The sequence below is a fragment of the Paramormyrops kingsleyae genome, chromosome 13 (genome assembly GCF_048594095.1).
Source record: "Paramormyrops kingsleyae isolate MSU_618 chromosome 13, PKINGS_0.4, whole genome shotgun sequence".
NCBI lineage: Eukaryota > Metazoa > Chordata > Actinopteri > Osteoglossiformes > Mormyridae > Paramormyrops > Paramormyrops kingsleyae.
This window is the reverse complement of record NC_132809.1, coordinates 23,495,236-23,515,385: the sequence shown is the minus strand read 5'-3', so window position 1 is coordinate 23,515,385 and position 20,150 is coordinate 23,495,236. Positions and strand designations below refer to the sequence as shown.

Here is a 20,150-nt window from a genome sequence, read left to right as displayed (position 1 = left end):
CTAGCCACCGCCCCGACAATAAAAACGTGTCTTGAGCTTTTCCAACCCATGGGGCGATTACAAACCACGATAGACAGGACTATAGATTATCCTGCTCATGATCAGATACATCTGCCGCTATATTACTGGATAGTATCAGTATCATACACCAGAAGAGGTGGCATTCCACCTAAAATATAACTAAATGCTACATTTCAAACATCATCTTTGTTTCCTAGGCTAATATTTCAAGCCAGGTCAATGCTGCACTTTCATGTTTTACAGTTACAGCTGCGTAAAATTCTCGGTTCATTTAAGTCTCCCTTAGATACTGCCAATTAAAATGATGCTGTACATGATAGATGAGGTGCAGGACTGATGATCTCAGACTAAGTCACCATCTGGTTCACACTACTCTTTCATACATGTGCTAAGGTCGCTGTGGTCTTCAATGTCTTCACTTTCACTGCGGTCTTGAATCTGTTCGGTAACTTGATTCTGGCTCTTTTGTGTTCGCCATCTTCTCTGTGACCATCATTGGCCATCTTCATAGCCATTCATATATCCACTCACTTTGCATAATTACCATAAAAAGCATGTGTATATTCATGACATGTCTGTAATTTAAGCCACACGTGACTGGATCACTTTTCAATAGATTCACTAATACCGGATCCTCAGTGATACTGTTTACTGGACATCCATCCTGGGAGTTCCTCTGCCTCATGCCGGATGTTGCCTGGGACACCATCCAGGCTTCCCCACAGCTCTGGCTGAGGTATTTGGTTGGGATATGGATGAATGGATGGATAAAGTAAATTACAACTTTTCTGTCAACGTCAGGATGGAAGTAGAGTAATAAGACAAGGTAACGCCACTGTTGAAACTGGCTGGTTTGATATGAGCTCATTTCGAAACAGAACCCCAAACGATATCTTACCCCTGGAAAACCAAACTTCTTTCAGTAGGAGAATAACCAATAAAACAACCACTTAATAATTCTCAGATCCGATCATTTGGACTCAAATTTATTTAAAAAAATAAGCCTGGCAAAATGACTTCAGTGGTCAGGAAATGAAATATATTGTGAATGACGGTGATGTGAAGCAGTGGTGAATCTGGCCTGCAGTGAGCTGATTGGATGCTGTCTGTCGTCCCCCGTGGCTGCGGACTGTCACATTTAGCACTGGCATAAGGTGTTGTGCCCCAAGCCAGGACAAATCATTCAGTGGCATTTTATTCTGCCAGTGTTACTAGTTGTTGGAGATATTCTGCACGGCCATCAGCAGACCAGCCTTGCCGGAACCTTCTAACATGCAGCCATGAATGGCAGATTATTTATGTCAAAAAACAACACACGTATACCTCAGGCAATACGAGCGTACCCCATGAATATTTACATTCAGAAGCCTTTATATTACTGTGGTAATCCACTGTATAAATCAGTGGATATAGTCCAAAAGAGCTATATAAATACTGGAGAACATTTGCTGGTCCCCTGAGTGAACCAGAGGCTGGGAGATATTTTACTGATAGCTTTAGTGCTTTGGAAACATGCACCAGACTTGGCCTGTGTGACAGAAACCAGAGTCCACTAGGGTTAGGTCACAAAGTGTTACCAGATCTTGGCTCTGGGATGCTAAGGTAGAGCCCATTCCACACCAGGTCATCAACATCTAGAGCCTGCACAGACCAGAGGTGTGACTGTAAAATTGGCCCAGTACTACTTAACTTCCCATGCACAAGCTTCTGGATCAACCTACATAAGCTTCTGGGCCACAGGCTCCATAAGCACCAGCCCCAAGGATCACAAACTGTGTTTTGTTCCACCGTTAATGGTTTCTTTTGGGTTATTGTTTCAGGTCAACTAACCTGTTTCTTTTGGCTGTAAATCAAGTGCTAACTGAAAGGTATTCTGACACTGGCAGGGCCTCAGCGCCTAAGGACAGGAGCCGGCCCTGCTGCTCTGCTCCCATGGTCGCTCCTGAGCCCGGTCATACTTCAAACAGGTCCAATGACAGGATCTCGCTCGACTTGCAGGAGTCTGGGGTTTGTGCCTTGGCGTCCAGTGATGTCTTGCACTCCTTTAGCCTGAGGGAGAAGGAGAAGAAACAAAAACAAACAAAAATAACAGCCAGTGACTCAATGACAGAGTAGAAGTGTCCACAGCTCTGAGTATCAAGGCCCACGAAGATAAGAAAATGAAGGGGAGAGGAGAAGGTCACTAGGGCAAGCAAAGCTCTGCGCTTGTGTTTATTTTATGCGCTTTGGGTTTCCTGACTGCTCCCAAAGCCTGACACTGCTGTCCATCTTACACATGAGGCTGCGATTTATGTGCCAGCAACTGGATACTTGTTACCATGTCGTCCGTCCATGCCTCTTTTTGGTGTGTTACCAATAAACATGGCCGTAGTTCGTGTTCTTGCACAGGCAACGAAATAAGGTCATTCACCAAACGCAGCAGCCCCCTGGCACTCCGGGGGCTGTGAATGGCGGAGTTTCGGCCAGCAGCTTAGCCGGAAGCGTCGGCCATCTATCAGCGATTAGACCATCAGTCAGTCTACGCATGGGGTGTGGGCTGTCAGGCAGGACAGAGGGCAGCTACATGCCACAGGACCACTGATAAGGCCTCTCAATCAGATCCCCGCACACTAGCGGGGGGAAGTACTGACAGCAGCCGACAGATAAACTAATAGCCAGGGGGGCAATTCCACCGGCGAAGGCCCCCTGATGGCAGGTCCCAGTATCTGAGAGAGGAACATAGCTGCCCACACCCTGAACGGGATCTTACATTTCCCAGCTCAGAGAAACACCATGGAGACATTACCCAGGCAAAACACGTCCTTTTACACAAATTGGGGGGGGCGGTATGCATGTAACAGCAGTGTGCGAGATCGAGTCCTGTTGTGCTTGGACAGCAGTGTGAGCCGACAACCAACTCAGTTTTATCCAAGGTCTGCATCTCCAAGTAGGGACAGAGCTAATTTCAAAAGTCTGCTGTACAACAAATTGGTTCCTAAATCACTTCCAAATGCAGATTTTTCTAAAGATCAAATATCTGCCCCAGATGTGAGACACAATAGAGGGAAAATATATTTATTATACTTATTCCCTATCTTCAAGTGCATTATAAATCTTTCTGAATAGTGCATGAACTGCATGTGAATTTTATCATGCGCCATTCGAGGACAGCTTCCCAGAAAGGGGTAACCCAGACTAATAAGCACTTAACTGGAGGTCCTGAATGATCGCAGAACCACACACAGGCTCCACAGAGATGGAGAAGAAAAATAGACATCACCATGGAGCTGTGGAATGAACGTTGCTGGGAGAAGCACTCCAAAGATACAAAACGTCATGTATATCAGCTGTATTAGTGGGTTTTATCAATATCAAAAAACTCAAGGAAAATTTCAAGGCTCATATAATCGTCTTGCTCGTTTTAAAATCATCATTTTCTTCTGCAGCTAAGAATGCTGTGTTTTCAGCCTCTACAGAGAACGTGCAGCTCTTCACTGCCAAAGAGTTTCCCACAGAAAGGTTAGGAGAAGAGATGAGCGATACGGTGGGAGCGAAAGGCTATCAGCAAGCTGTCCATTAAAGCGGCATTACTGATTAATGCCTGTCAGGCAGAAGATGGAGAAAGTCATCTTTGGCTCACTCCAGACTGAGTAATTACACGTGTGGAACCTAATGAATTAGTATTTAATTCACAAAATAGGCACTTACATATGTTGGCTGTTACAAATAGCTAATTGGAACTCTTTGTGTTGGCACACTGTCGATTTGGTCATCCTAAATAATAAATAAATAAATGTTAACTGAAGTTAGGCATTTTTGCAGACAAACTGCAGCTTTATCTTGGTTCAAGAGCTTTGCATAACTGGGAAAAAAATAGATTATATGTAGGGGCAACCAAATGAGCTTACTTCTTACTTAGGAGGTAAGTAAATGGGATTCTTCAGGAGAAGGTGATGGACTCACTAGTCTTTGGTGCTGAGAAGATCCAGTTTTGGTGGTTTGGGGGGCTCATAAGAAGGCCCCTGAAGGCTCATTCTGAATTTAAGCATGTCCCACTTTGGGGTAAGGGGGGAGGACCAAGGATATCATGGCAGGCTTGGAACCACCTTGGCATCCAGCAGAGGGCGCTGCAGATATGCCACGCTGAGTGCCACCTGGGTAACCCTTCACATCTGGCTCTCACCCTCACCCTCGAATGGATCAGCAGGAAAAAGGAATGGAAGGATGTTTTATCTATCCATCTGCTAACCACTGCAGGGTCACTGGAGCCTATCCCAGGCCACACAGGGTACCAGGCAGGGCTACACCCTGGATGGGATGCCAGTCCATTGCAGGGCACACAGATCCATCGCCAATTTAGAGACACCGATTAGCCAAAGCGATATACCTGATGGAAATCCACACAGATTGGGAAGATCCTGCTAAATGTGCAAACATATAGCAGGAGGGATTCAAATCCATAACCCATGTCAAATGATAAATGTTTTTATTATATGACCAGTAGTATTTATGATCAGTGGTATGTTAGTTTAAACACTGTAGGGGCGGTGAACCACAACACAACCTTAGATCTAATACATGGACCACCACGTCATTTACGCTATGATAAGAACCAAATAATTATAACAAGAATAATGCTGTGTAGGTAGTGATTTATGTTCCAAAGACTAAATAACATACAAAGAAGGCAAAGTAACACAAATAAATCTACAGAACAAATAAATATAGCTGTTTGGCTCTTATAGAAACATATGCCATGACCATCTTCAATAAATTTCCAACCAATGTCAAAATCTTATGCTAAGTTTAATGCTAAGTATTATACTAAGCCTGACTATCATGTGGCTGTAACAGATAACTCCTCATCTGATTTCTGTGAAGTTGAGGGTTTGGACAATGTACCGCCATACTTACATTTTAACTCTGCAAATAGGGCTGCCTTTGTATTCATCTTACCATGTTACCAGGACTGAATCAGACACAGAGAACTCTGTTCCTGGTGACGGACAGCGCATGCGAGGGGTGTTGTGGGAAGGTTCTACACTGAACAGAAAGGAAATGTATAAAGCTAAACCTCGATCCGGCCCTGCCAGAAACTGCCACACAGCTTACAGTCCACATGCCAAGTGTTACAAGAAACCCATATTAAAAAAATAAATCTCACTGCAGCAAAATGGGAGCATTTTTTCCAGATATACAATCTAGCGGTTGACAGTAACAATGGCGCTGGCTGGATAGAGAGAGCAGGCCTGACTCTATAAAAAAAAAAAAGAGCATGGCGTATCCCTGTAGGCTCGGAAGGTTGCCAGTTCAAATCCCAAGCCCTTAACCTCTAAACCTACTCTCACCTGTCTGTGTGTCTCATGGAGAGCAAGATGGGGTAGGTGACAACTACCCAAATTCCCCACAAGGATGAATAAAGTACACTATTTGCTGCTATATTATATATTAAAGTTATATATTATATATTTACTGCATACAAACCATATGTCAAGTCTATGGACAGGCTAATCCCACCTAGTTGTGCGCTAATTTAGCGAGAGACTTTTGCCCATTTGCACTTTCCAAGACTCTTGTCTGTAAGTAACTGTCAACGCAGGAGTGGAATCAGGGCACCTCATACAGTAGCTCTCTCACTGCAGGGCTGAGGTCGTTTGTGTTTCTCCATTGCTTTAGTCAGCTTAGCCTGCAACTGGGTCTTGCGTAGTACAGATATGAATGGGAGCACTGGCCCAGGCCTGGCAATCTGGAGGTCCTGACAGCAGGCCACTGTGCTCCATCATGGGAGGAAATCACTACTGGCCTGTCCTTTGGCAGAATATCCCCGTACCACAGCACAAGGCATGACAGGGCAAGTTCAATCAGTCCTCGGTACCTAAAAAAATGCTAACATGACTAGCTTAAATGATGGGAGCTATTAATTCCCCAAGGAATGAGACTCATTAATCATAAGCATAGAAAATGTCGTTTTTTTTCCCATCACTGAGTGTGTGCTGGGGGTTTGCGACACCAAAGCTGTTAACACACGGCAGGACTTTCGCAGCAACCTTGGAACCTTCAAATGAGCCAAAGTAAAAGCCCTTGCTGTAGAAATTGGCAGTGGAATATGGCTGTGACCTTGGAAACAACATGGCAAGCGTTTGAACCCCCACCATCACAAATCAACATGCTCTATAGCCAGCCCGGGAAGGGCGTGAGGTGGTTCTGTCGGCTGAGTTTTCTCTAGCTTGTCAAGTGGGGAGATGCGGGCCTGTGGCTCAGGCTTGCTCTGGGTAATTAGCCCCGTGGCAGTGACTGATAGCTCCGTGCCGGAAAGGAATGCCAGTTAGCCTATAGCCTGTGAGCTTCACGGTTCAGCTGAAGGTTCACCGACACGTTAGAGGGACGAGTTAGTCTGGGGCGGTGTGATCCGGGGCCTGAGGAACAGCTTAAGGTGATGATACACAGGGCAACTCTTTGAGCAATGTTGCGGGACAACCGCCAATCAGGTGAGACAAAGGACGACTCGTCTGGATCTGGATGATCGCAAAAGTTGCCCATTGCTGATCAAAGTTTTCCAAATTTGTTGTCCAGTATTATTGGGAAAGTGCCTCAGCAACGCTGGTCGGCAACACTACCCAACAAAGTTGCTTAAAATGTTGCCCAGGTATCATCACCATTAGACCTTCAGCTGGGAACGCTTATACTGAGGATAGGGCACAAACTCACCCCAACTGCTACATTCCAGCTTCACTTCCTGTTTGGAGATTTAGGCCCCTCCCCTTCACCACTGCAGCTGTGACAGGCCCGGAAACGGATTGAGCCCAGGCCTGGGGCATGACACTAAACTGTGTTGCATTCTATTTGTTGATTACTATTGATTTTCTGTGATACTTCATTTAAAAATCAATGGCCCGTGGGAAGAGAATCAGGCCGGCTCTACACGCACTTTCGCATGCTATTGTTCACCGGGAAACACTGTGGCTTTGGCGGCACTCTGGCAGCCAATTAGCGGAAAAGCTCTTAACAGGTGGATGCGCGGCACCGCGATCGATCCCCGGCGCCCCTGCCCAATCACAGAGAGTGGCCGTAAATCAGGATCATCGGTGTTACTTTGAGGACAGACAACTTTTCCCTTGCTTTCCATCTACTCGTTACGTGTGACTCGGGTCGGGGGGGGGGACATGTGGCCTGCATCTGAGCATGGACATCCTGCCCTTCTGCCGTCCCCCGTCTGTCTCAGCCAACATGGTAATAGAGCCATCCTTGCTAATGTCCACCACATATATCATTTTTTTAGCCTGCCTCTCAAATAAAGGTGGCTTGATGTCTCACTGGGCACCACTGGAGCCTCACACCTCCAGGGCAGGGGGTCTTAATCCTGGACTGCATGTTGCATAGATTTCCTCTGGGTTTTCTGGCTCCTTCCCTTCTCCAAGGACATACAGTTAGGCTAGCTAAAGATTGAAGCAGCATTTGCACTGTGACAAGGTGGCCGAGTGGTTAAGGCGATGGACTGCTAATCCATTGTGCTCTGCATGCGTGGGTTCAAATCCCATCCTTGTCGAGTATTTATTGTCAAAGGTGTTGTGGGGGTTGAGATGCTGTTCCTGCGGTTTTTGGCGTAAATCCGGGTTGGCAGTGTGATGTCACTGTCACTGCCCCTAAGCAAGGCCCTTAACCCCCAATTGTCCCAATGACTGAAAAAAGTGTCTGCTAAAGTCCAGTGTTTCTGTAATCATGGTCCTTGGGAACCCCCAGACAATACACATTTTTGGACCGTTTTTGCTCCCTCCCAGCTCCCTGCCAGACAATACACATTTTTGGACCGTTTTTGCTCCCTCCCAGCTCCCTGCCAGACAATCCACATTTCTGATCCCTACCAGGAACTTAGAGGGAGCAAAAACAGGGAACATCTGGGGGTCCCCAGGTTAGGACCAGGGGAGAAATTGCCCCCCCCCAAGGATGAGCAGTTAGTGGATGAATGGACTTCTAATATATAATAGATATCGCACAGAAAACATGTATCTCTCTTTACAGTGTACAGCGAGGTATCCCAGCATCCCCAGCAGCAAGATCTCAGCAGGAGCAGGAACCTGAACACTGAACAGCACCTTTAACGCAGTGCCACTGCGAGCACCAGAATCGGAGAAGACCAGCCCTGAGTGTGAAGCCCACTAAGGTCACATCCAGCAAACGACGGCTGCCTTACTCACGTTACCTTCACTTTCTCCAGGTTCAGCCATGTGCCTCGGCCAGTTGTATTTTTCGCTGTGTTCACCCAGGTTTATTTTGACTATGGTGAAGGTTTCTGCAGTGACGTGCTCTCGCCACATGTTAACAGTCAGCTCACAATGAAGATCCGTTGTTTGGCTCTGTTGGTCCTACCCTCATGATAGCTGATTGAAGAATAATGGTTACCTGGATGAATAATGGATGTCATCTTTTGGAGCCGTTAAATCTTTCGTCATTTAATACAGCCAGTTCCTTTTTTTTAAACATTTTTTTCTTGCCGAAGCTGGATTGATCTTGCTCTGTCTTGCCTTACACCTTACTGTGAATTTGCATATGCTACAGAACAGGGCAGTTGAAGGCACTTGTGGATGGAGTATAGGGTTGTGCTATGAGGGTCTTCTCCAGGATACAGGATGTCCCTTCTGTACATGTACTAACAGTGAACACGACCAGCGTGGTGCTGCTTCTTCCCACCTGGCAAAGGGAGATTGATTGACGGACACGAGTAGATACATGACAGATGCTAATTATTCATCCCTATCGCTGGGTGAGGGACGTAGCCTGTGGCTGCAGTCTGGTTTCCATATTAGAGTTTGATGCACTGATAGAACTGTGGAGATTTCACTCTCTCATAATCATATGACCCATTTCTCAGCAGTGAACGGCACATGGATAATCACGTGACCCGTCCCTCAGCAGATAATTATGAACGGCGCACGGATAATCACGTGACCTGTCCCTCAGCAGTTAATTATGAACGGCGCACGGATAATCACGTAACTCGTCAGTTAATTATGAACGGCGCACGGGTAATCACATGACCTGTCCCTCAACAGTTAATTATGAACGCCGCACGGATAATCACGTAACTCGTCAGTTAATTATGAACGGCGCACGGATAATCACGTAACTCGTCAGTTAATTATGAACGGCTCACGGATAATCACGTGACCTGTCCCTCAGCAGTTAATTATGAACGGCGCACGGATAATCACGTGACCCGTCTCTCAGCAGTTAATTATGAACGCCGCACGGATAATCACGTGACCTGTCCCTCAGCAGTTAATTATGAACGGCGCACGGATAATCACGTGACCCGTCCCTCAGCAGTTAATTATGAACGGCGCACGGATAATCACGTGACCTGTCCCTCAGCAGTTAATTATGAACGGCGCACGGATAATCACGTGACCCGTCTCTCAGCAGTTAATTATGAACGGCGCATGGATAATCACGTGACCTGTCCCTCAGCAGTTAATTATGAACGGCGCATGGATAATCACGTGACCCGTCTCTCAGCAGTTAATTATGAATGGGGTATGGACACCTAAGCAAAGAAAAGTTAATCCCCAAATATTGCATATTGCATCAAAAGCAACTTCTTGTTTCTCATGACTGATGAGCTAACAGGTTTGCTGTAAAATGCTGGGATTAATGGGAAAATGCATCCTTTTAGGAAAGATGTAGGATTTTATGGTGTGATAAAGATTTAATACTAAGAGGTCTAAACCTGTCTTGGTTTGACCTTCATAGTTGCACTGCTGAAGGAGAAAATTAGCATGTGAACATGTCTGCGCGCGTGTGAAGGTTTGCACCTGCCTGTGTGAGCATTTCTGTGCATATATTGCTGCTGAGTGCTGGAATGTGAGCCTGTGTGTATCTGTCTGTGCATTTTGCCCATGTGGGTGTGCATTGTCTGTATATGCATGCATGTATGGAGAGGAGGTGCAGATGTGCAGCTCAGTTCTCGATGGGGACACATCTCTATTCCTGTTGGTTTTTCAAGTCCCGACTGCTGTATATTTGAAAGGAGGGTGAGATTACTTTATAAAGACCCAGAATGTGCACATGCTTTCCATTGAAGTCCAGGAACCTGGTTCCGAGTTCTTTAGCTGTCGCCATTGGGAAGGTTTGTAGTTCCTGCTCACTGTTGTGTGTTGATTTCCCGCCGCACAACAGGATTTTTAACCTTTATGCTAAATAAGCATGCGAGACACAAATGCTTGTAGGTTAAACATCATGCATAATTTCACACTGCCACCCCAAAATATTGGAAGATGAATAGTTGAATGAATGAAACTTACTGGGGGGATCGATCATGGGGTCTGAGGATACAGGATGAATCCGTCCTGTATTGATTCAAACTGGATGATTCATTTTATTTAGATTTTATTTATATGGCCTGGGACACTAAATATGCAGGCCTGGGACAAAAATATTGATCAAATTTTCTGATGCAGATAAAGACGAGCAAAAATGCATTCATTAATGCTTTAAATGTAATTTAGATACAAAATAACAATAATTCCATCTAATAATTTAATAATTCCAACTAAAAATTTAATGATTCCAAGTAATAATTTTTGCTTTACTTTTCCCCACACTTTTGCATAACTTGAGTCAGTGCTGGTGCTTGTCGTCAACCAATCAGCAAAGTTTATTGCTATAAGCCCAACTCAGTAATTTCCTCTCAAGCAAAAAGTACCTAATCTGGGGTAGGGACTAGAAAATGGTTCAGGAACTACCTCCGAGTAACAACAGTTGGGTCGAGTTCCTGCAATGGGGATATGACAAATGTTCCTGGGTCCTGAAAAAGGTTCTGGTTCCCGAAAGAAAATTCCTGCAGTGGGAAAGTGCCTAGTGTCTTGAAAGAGCCATGACTCGCTACTGCCCCCTACCATCCTAACACTCATACTCTCCCACCCACACAATCACATCACAGCCGTTACTTACTGCTACACACCCCAATACCTTTGGTGCAGATTCATTCTGAAGGAGTTAAACACTGATAATGCGCTTAATGGTCATTAAACCCATCAGGTCTCTGCTTCTTGCATATGGACTGATACACAGATGATGGGTGTAGGCTGTCAGAAGGACAGGGGAGTGGAAGAAGGCGGGGCACACTTGACTGACAGCTCATCTCTAGCAGATGGAGGACAAGGGAGCTAGCGAGCTCCTTGAAGGGCTTGTGACAGGAGTAACACGAGAGACTCCTCGACCGTCACACCCTGCGATGGCAGCACAAACGGTGCCTGTGTTATGGTAAGGTCCCGCCACCATCCCCTTTGTCTGTCACAAGAGGGCCGGTCTACAGTGTGAAGCGAGAGATTTGACATCCTCCGCAGAGTGCCAGACTAGCTAGCAGTGCCCATCAAGCGTTGGCAGCGTGTTGCGGCGGCACGCTGTCACGCCGTCCTATCAGGTTACCCCACTTACCACCACTTCCCTCGTCTCTTTTGTAGTCGGGCTGATTTCAAAGCCAAAACGCTGAGAGCGCCTCTTTCAACACCAGAGGAAGAAGAAAAGCCTGGCGTCCCATTCCACATAAGAAGCGACTTTTAAAAGGCAGAGCCCGACGCCGTGACGATCGCCAAACGCGCTTTACGGTGGAAGACGTCCGTCTGTTAATGGTCCGTAATGGTCTCCTCGCTGAGCCTCCCCGACAGCCAGCACAGCACATTGATTTGACTGCGGGAATAAAAGCATGGAGATGAGACACCTGTGGGGCGCCATGATGATGTACCAACGGCGGGAGAGCAGAAGGGCGGCGCCGTTCACATACCCCAGCCCACATACCCGCAGTTAGCTTAAGCTACCGGGCCAGCTGATGGATTTATGAATGTGATCCTCCTACTGTGGCCACTCTAGCTTCCTCCCATACCCTAGAATACTATTTCTAATAAACCAGTGTTTCTCCATGCTGCCCTCAGGAAGCCCAGAAAGTCTATATTTTTGTTCCCTCACAGCACACCTGAACTAGGGTGACCAGATAATCAATGTCAGGGAGGACACTTTGGAACTGAAAAGCTCCTGCGCTTAGCTAAATAGTTCAATTCTACTTGTGCTTTGACTGGCTTGTTCCCTTGGTTGAAAGACTCATTCAGCTGTTTCACATTAACATTAGTGATTCTTGGTATGATTATAGGAAAGCAACCAATTCAGCACACAGCAAGAACTCTGGGCTTTAAGTGACATCCAGGTCCTTTTGATCGAAATTTTTGGCTCAAAATGTCCTCCCTGACAGATTATCTGGTCACCATTCCAGAACCAAACACTGAAGGACACCAAGTGATGGGTACAGGTGTGCTGGGGGCAGAGAGGGAGCAAAATGTAGACTGTCTGGGGTCCCCGAGGACTGGGATGTGAGGCACTGTTCTAGATCTTTGCTAACCATATTAGCTACCTTAAACCCTAATCACATCGGCTAGTCCATTTTCTAATTGTACATGTTCACCCATGTGTGGATGGAAATTAAATTTTAGGTTTAACAAAATGGGGAAGAGGAGCAATAAACTATAGGAATTTTGCCCTGAGCACAAGAGAAATGCACAGGAACATGTGACCACATCATGTGACCTTGCCCAGCCTCGAGACTCCCCTGATCATTCACATACTTCCTCCTTACACCCTGACCCTACATCCCCAACACCTAACATATCTGCAGAGATTACTCATACTACCCAACCTTCTGTCCTTCACTAACACTTGACCTACCAGCTTACACCATAACCCTCCTTACCCTGTCTGCTACCTGCTAGTCAGTCCCTAAACTCCACATTACCTCATACTGTAGGCTGTCCACTAGACCGCCCCAGTTGCTCTCCAAAGTCTCCTCTGAATCTTACATATTGATACAGAAGAACGATGGCAGTGTTTCAGGTCAGCCACATTTTTGTGCCAGGTCAAAGGTTTGCAATAAAAAAAGCCAATCTATCAAATGCAAAGGTTCACAGGCAGAGCATTTATAATATTACAGCCGGACGGATGACAGCCAATAACCCTAAGTAAGGGGAGGCCCAGCCTGGCCACATGTTACATGTTCCCATGATGCATCGATCCAGGGTTGTTGATCATCACATCTTATTTTCAATTTAATTCACACGGCCTTAAATGGGGCAACGTAGCAAATTTTGAGAGCTAGAGCCGGTTTCTGAAAAGAGCCCTCTTTTTTGACCTTTGTACGGCTCAGCCAACGGTCTTTCCTTTTAATTAAAAATCTTTCACATTGGTGAGAGTTATGGAAGTTGGGCCTGGAATGGTGGTATACCCACAAATAAGATGGAACATAACAGATTTAAGAAAGAGATCCTTAAAGCAAGGTTATAGTACCCTAAAAAGCACATCAGATATAGATTTATTTTGCTTTTGGATTCACCAATATTTGGCCTTGGGAAAATGTCAAGAGCACGATGATGTCATCATGGGAAATGCATCACTCTGTGCCGCAAACAAAAGTCCACTAATCAAACGTTAATCGAGCCTCACGCCTGGTGTTATCGCATAATGTAACTCATGTCCAAGATGTCCCCTGCCTTGCTATGGGCCCCAAGCTCATGGTGACCATGTATTTGGTGAGGAGTTAAACAAGATAGATGCATGGTTGGATGGATTTGAGTTTCAAATACGGAGAATATCCCCCCGTGGTCAAGCACGAAAGTGTTCCGACAAGGAAACCAATAGATTAAAGTGGTGCTGGAGAGGCATTAGAGATTAGCAGCAGAGAGGGTTAAAATGAAGAAGGCATTGGGGTCAGAGGAAAACCATATACCACCGACGAGCTGTCACATGCAATGGGATCTCGTGCATGTTGCAGGCAGAAGGGCTGCCTTTGAGGGGATGGGACTGTCACACAAAGGAAGGCAGGGAATCGCGGGACACAGCAGGGACGTCACCCTGCGCATCTGTACCATCCATGATTCGCCTGTTACATACAGCTGCTCGTGTGAGAGCATTTAAGTGGCGTCTTTTCAAAAGCAGGCATGATGCAGCTGGACACATAGGCGGAGATGGAAGAGGAGAAGTCATGAGGGCTGTGGACAGGTATCCACCTGTGCTATGGTGCCCAGCCCAGTGGACAGGGGAGTTTCTGCGGGGGGGCAGGTCAAATACACCTAATCCCCCCAACAGAACAACTGGCCCAGTCTGGCCCCCATAGCTGAAACGGTCTAGAACCGCCACTGCTGGTGGACAGAGATCCCCTCTCACCAGGCAGCTCCAGAGTATAGCAGGGTATAGCAGGGTATAGCAGAGTATAGCAGGATATAGCACGTATATCCACAGAAATTAAATCCCAGCACTGGAATTTAAGAATGCTTGTAACTAGCCAACTGGGCTTTTTCAGGGAAGCAATTTTTTTGTTCTCTTCTTTTGTCTAAATGACTCGCCACAGGCGAGAGGGAAAGCTTAATTTCCAGCCTTGTGTCTAAATATCTCTCGATTGAAATATTGCTCATAAAATCATATTTGAATTATTCAGCGGCACAATGAATATTGCAAACCACTGCAGTGACAGCACTGTTGTAATTTTACATCTATTTCTAGTTGTTAACTATTGTTATTGTTATTTCATCCAGTATATACCCAGTACTTCTGCAGACGGCTTGGATATCACCACCAGAAAAATGGTACAAGTAGTTCAATTCAGGCCAACAAGCTAAATACAGAATATGTTTTGCCAAAGGTTCCCCCAAAAGATTATAAATAGTGACTGCATGTACAGAACCACCCCAATCCACAGTATTTAGCTCTACATCTGTTCTCAGCTCATATCCATTAACATTCCGATGACTATTAACTTGATTCCTTTTGCATGAGATCTTTCTGAATCTTCCCAAAGACCTAGTTTAACAGTTAGTCTTACACGTTAGTGCCCAGGCAGTGTGGGGTTATGTCATGTTGCTGTTTCTGTTATACTCCTACAGGATTGACACACACCCCCCACCCCCGTTAAAGTGACCTCTGACCAATCAGTTATTTTACTGGAAAACATTGCCCACAAATGAATGTCCTTCCCAGTCGCAGCAGAAATTCTTATGCTTAGTTCTTCCTGGTGGCAGCTCAGTAATGCTGTACCCTCACACCTGCAAGGTTGTGGGTTTGAATCCCACCTCTTCTGTGTGAGTCTGGAGTTTGTATGTCCTTCCTGTCTTGTGTAGTCTGCCTCTGAGTGCTCAATTTTGTTTTTTCCTGGAATTCAGAGACATGCAGTTATGTGAGCTGGCATTTCCTAATTTCCTTTAGAGTGTGATTGTGTGTGAATGTGCCCTGTAATAGCCTGGCATCCGATCCAGGGCACCACCCTGCTTTATGCCCTGTGCTATCTTCTGTCCCCCTGTGACCGTACCCTAGGTAAACAGCTGGAAGGTAAATTGATAAATTATTGCTTACTAATCTACCAAAAAATTAACTCAAACTAGTTTTTCAGTATTCCCATGCTCTGCGGCAGAACTCTGATAACCTGATATTTCTTTGTTGTAGGTCACAATAGATATGAATGTAACGATCACAGTCATATTTGTAATAAACGAACTGGGAGCCAGACCCAAACTAAGCTGACAGGCAGTATCTTAAGAATCTGTGCTTTTCCCGGACCCACAGAGGACTGACTTTCTAATCCATATCCCATTTTCTGTCCTTGTTCCCTTGAATCCGAGAAAGCATGCACCCCCAAAAAGCCTCCGAATATGAATGGCTTTCGGTTACTTTATAACAACCGTCAACATCAATGAAATTATTCCTGTTTTGCTTGACCTATAGGTTAACATGACTGGTTAAGGGCATAGATTCACACTAAAGAGGAACATGGTGGATCTCTCAGGTGCCACCTTGCTTCCACGTGTGTGACCAAGCTTATTCCCACTGCCTAGAACGTGCTAATCAGGAGTCAGTAGCCAGGACCTGATTTCACTCACAACACGGACCCTTGACTGCAGACGGTTCCAGGTAGTTCCCTGGTGCTCAGTCAAACCTGTCGAGCTGCTAATACAATCTTGTCTTCCCAAATAAACGAGAAGTTATTTGCAAATGAAAAATGCTTTGGTTCCCCAGCCATTACGTCAGTTTTCCATAACTAGTTTTTATGAGTATGAAGATGGATGGATGGATGGATGGATGGAGTTAGGGGATGCCCTGGATTATATGACTTCACTGATGTCTTTTTATTCAATCTTTTTCATTTTCCCCTTGGATCCAAAATTAATGGACTAAATAAATTCTGCCCTCTGGAAAAATTCATAACTGCTAAGTTAAAAGCAAGTAAACCATGTACCCAGTCTTTCTCTTTATTAAAAAATATGTCTGTAATTACGTGTTTTGTTGTTAAAAAAAAAACAGTTAATATGTGTCAGCATATCATATATCCATCATTCCTGTTACACAGTGACTTTTCTGTCCCTATGATTTACTTACTCATATTTTCTCTAAAATGAGTCACATATTTATACCACATGGGTTAATTTATATTTAAGTCTTATATATCACTTAAACAGAGATAATTGGTATTTTTAATGTCTTTTTGTATTTTACATGCATTTTTATTGAAATGTGCATTCAATTTTATCATGTAATCAGTAATCAGTAATCAGCTTCCACAAGTACTATGAACCAGCAAGTGATAAAAATCCCAAAATATTCTTTAATTATGTTATAGACTAGGCTACCTAGAAGCTAACTGCCTCAAACCATATATAGAAATCCAATGAAACTATGGTTATTTTTTTACAATTATCTTCATTTACTATGTGTCCCTAAGTCATCTTCCACTCTGTTAGTATGTATACTTTCTCGTTTTCTTAAAAAAGGGCTACAATTCCTTTGAGACCATTCTCTGGAAATAGCATCTTTTTTTTCAGCGAGAATTGAACTGTGCAAACAGAGGTAAGTTTCAACTATCACTTCTGCCTTTTGTTTTTTTTTTTAGTTTTTGAAACGTTATCTTGCTTGTCACACTCTTAAAGTTCCACCCTGTTAAAATGTTAAAAATCTGACAAAGTTATAAAAGTTCTGTTTCTCTGTAGAAGGTTAGCTGGCTTAATGATGATCTCACTCAAAGAGCAACAGCTAACGTACTGATTGTTTTGAAACATTTTTATATATGTGCAGTTCCACACATTTCAGATGGCAAAGCATGCAGGACAAGGAGGGAAAGTCATCCACTCTTAGAAACTGTTAATATTGGTGATTCCCTCCATTATGCTGGCACATTTTTGTGATTGTTGGGAGGTTAGGAGCATTAACAGCATGTTTGTGTTTTTGTGCAAATTTTTTGGTATTATTTACCATAACTGTTAGTAAAAATGGGTACAAAAAAAATGGGTACCAGTTCTTAATTTTCTCTACATCAATAATTTTTTGTTATTGTTTCAAGAGTAAAATACTTTGATAGCCTAAGAGACATGTACTTCATATATCTATGAAAAGCTCATTATTGTTTAACATTTACATTGTTAACATTTTGTGGTAACTATGTATATTTCCCTAATAAGCTGGAATATACTTTTTATATTTTGAGTGCCTAAGCGTAACCAACATGTATTCCTAATAGTTATGCATGTGACTCTACTGATAGATTGTTAAAAACATGAAAAATGTTTTTTCCAAAAATTCTGTAGCCAAAATGTTACCAGATAACAGTAAAGACTAATATATATGTTGCGCTTGGGTATACCATGCAAAAACAGTCTGATCCCCTCAGAACCTTACTAAACGAGTTGTTACTAAGAATGTATGTGTGTATGTATGTATGATGTTGTTTACCTCCGAGTTCCCATACTTCAGCACACTGTGTGCCTACTTTACCTTGGCTACTATCTCTGAGTGGCAGTCTGTGAACTTATTGAAGTTTACCGCAAGCTGTGACTGCATAACTAACATGGTATTCACTTCACACCGCAAGCTTAAGGATTCTCACCATCACTAACTCCAAATCACTGCAGTCCATCCTGGAATGATGTCATTGGGCCATGGGCCTTAATATGACTGGAAGTTCCAGACTTCATATAAACCAAACGGTGAAATTCGCTCATAAAAAAGGGCCACACCCTCAATTTCTGGCTGCTGAAATCCACATTTCCTGTATCCTGCCTCTGGTTCTGTGATTTTGATTCTGTACTTTAGTTGCTCTGCTTTGTGTTTTAGTTCCTGCTCCTTCACCACTGCAGGATTGGTGCACATGGCTCAGGGGCTGCCTGAAGCTCACCAGCAGCCCAGGCAGCCACTGGACAGTCACATGACTCCCAACTATAGACTCTGAGAGACTCTGTTCACTGAGTCAGGTTTCATTAAACATGTGGATTCCATGAGTAAACATAGTGGACTCCCGCAGATTTCCGAAGAATAAAGAAGCTTTGGTTGTGTTAACCCGTGGGGACCAGCACTGCATGATAATATCTGTTACATCAAGAATATCGTGGTGTACAATGTAAAAAGTACAATGTAAAAAGGAATCACTTGTCCTGAGTGGAAAAATATCCAGACACGCATACAGACAGATACACAAACTGTTCTCCAGGGCTACCCTGTGAAAGCACTTACCGGCTGCCATCCTGAACAAGTTCAGATGCTGAAATAACAGATACCCATGTAGACAGATCATATTTGTATTGATTCTGTTACGACTGATCTACACTTAAGGCCGACTCACTCAGAGAGCATAGAAAGCATTTGCCGTAATTTTTGTAACACGATCCCCGGCATCCAGCATTTTATCTAACAGAGTGTTTGTTTCCGAGAGAAAGTGCACGTTAATGATTTGCCTCTTTTCGGGAACACCAATCTCGATTTCTCAGGGGAAAAAGTAAATAAAAACAGAAATACAAAGCTTTCAAAGCAGGAAATAACACATCAAATTATCTTTTTCGGCATAAAGCTTAGTTAAAGATATTTAGTTGTTAAGCAGATTTTACCCAAAGGAGTGTACAATTATAGCAAGCAGCTCTCTGGAATTTACAGAAAGTCAGCTTCTCCAAATCCATTTCACTCAGACCTATTGTGTTCACCCTGTGGAATTCAGCAGCAGATGAACCATATTTTACGCATTTTGCACTTGAACTCTAAGTTCACAGACAGAGTAATGCTTGCCTAGAGAATCAGGAGGAGGAGGAGAAAACAAGAGCAACAAGAGAATAACGGTAGCAAGAGGCTGAGGTGGATAGTCCAGGTCCAGAAAGTAATAATCCAGACCAAGATTTTGTTACAACCAATTGGTTAAGTATGCAGTCAAAGTCAGAGCACTGAACTGGTTGGTTGAAACAAAATGTTGGTTTGGATTTTACTTTCTGTACTTGAACTATCCACCTCTGGTAAGAGGCATAGAAGAGGTGAGTTTACTCAGTGACCAAGGACTGTATCAAACAAGCCACATCACACGGATTCTCTCTATGGGGAAAGTGTACAGAATTTAGGTTACATACATTTTTCTGTTCCTCGGCTCCATACAAGTGACACCTTGCACATAGACCCCATCCCAAAGAAGTATTCTAACATGATGTTGCACACCCATATTCTACCAGATACACTGAAGCAGCTTTTACATGACACAGTTCCTTAAAAACTCTATATACTGAATAAAGCAGATTATGTTACACTAATTCTTAAAGCACCAGGAATTTTTTATTACAGAAATACAAAAGCAAAAACTGATTAAGAGTCCCTCAGGACATTAGGTCAAAGTATTTAAAGAACACTATGTGGAATTTCACAATGGGTAAGTTTATGATGGCACTGAAACTCACCAGCCAATAAAAGATGCAATAAAGAATGCTGCCGGTCATGGCAGCATGTTCCAGCATGTTCCAGCATGTTCCAGCACATTCCAGCACGTTCCAGCATGTTCCAGCACGTTCCAGCATGTTCCAGTATGTTCGATTACTCGAGCCACGCAGGACAGAGTCTCACTCTCCAGTACAAGGCCTGATCTGGGCTTAGATTATGCACATTAAAGGCTATCAAAAAGCCATTCATCTCCATACTTAGGACAGGTCTTCATAAAATTTACATCAAAAAGAGGATCATCAATGGTAGCCGGGCATTGTGGGAGTGGTGCCTCGTTAACCCCTAAACAGGTCGTCGTTCAGTGGCATGTTAAGAATAAACCTGCTGCTAATGAGCTGTGAAACACAAGCAAGCTGATCGGTATGAGGAGCCCCAATGCAGAG

General features: G+C 44.1%; 1 long non-coding RNA gene and 1 other non-coding gene across 2 annotated transcripts; one reads left to right on the top strand and one right to left on the bottom strand.

The window, feature by feature from the left end:
* Nucleotides 1-991: 991 nt before the first annotated feature.
* On the bottom strand, nucleotides 992-19,817 carry LOC111843562 (uncharacterized). Its single transcript, XR_002838192.2, has 2 exons — nucleotides 19,728-19,817; nucleotides 992-2,070 (listed from the first exon to the last, which is right to left on the bottom strand). It is a non-coding gene; the product is annotated as an uncharacterized lncRNA (long non-coding RNA).
* Nucleotides 7,465-7,546, top strand: trnas-gcu (transfer RNA serine (anticodon GCU)). The gene has a single exon. It is a non-coding gene; the product is annotated as a tRNA-Ser (tRNA).
* Nucleotides 19,818-20,150: the final 333 nt, after the last annotated feature.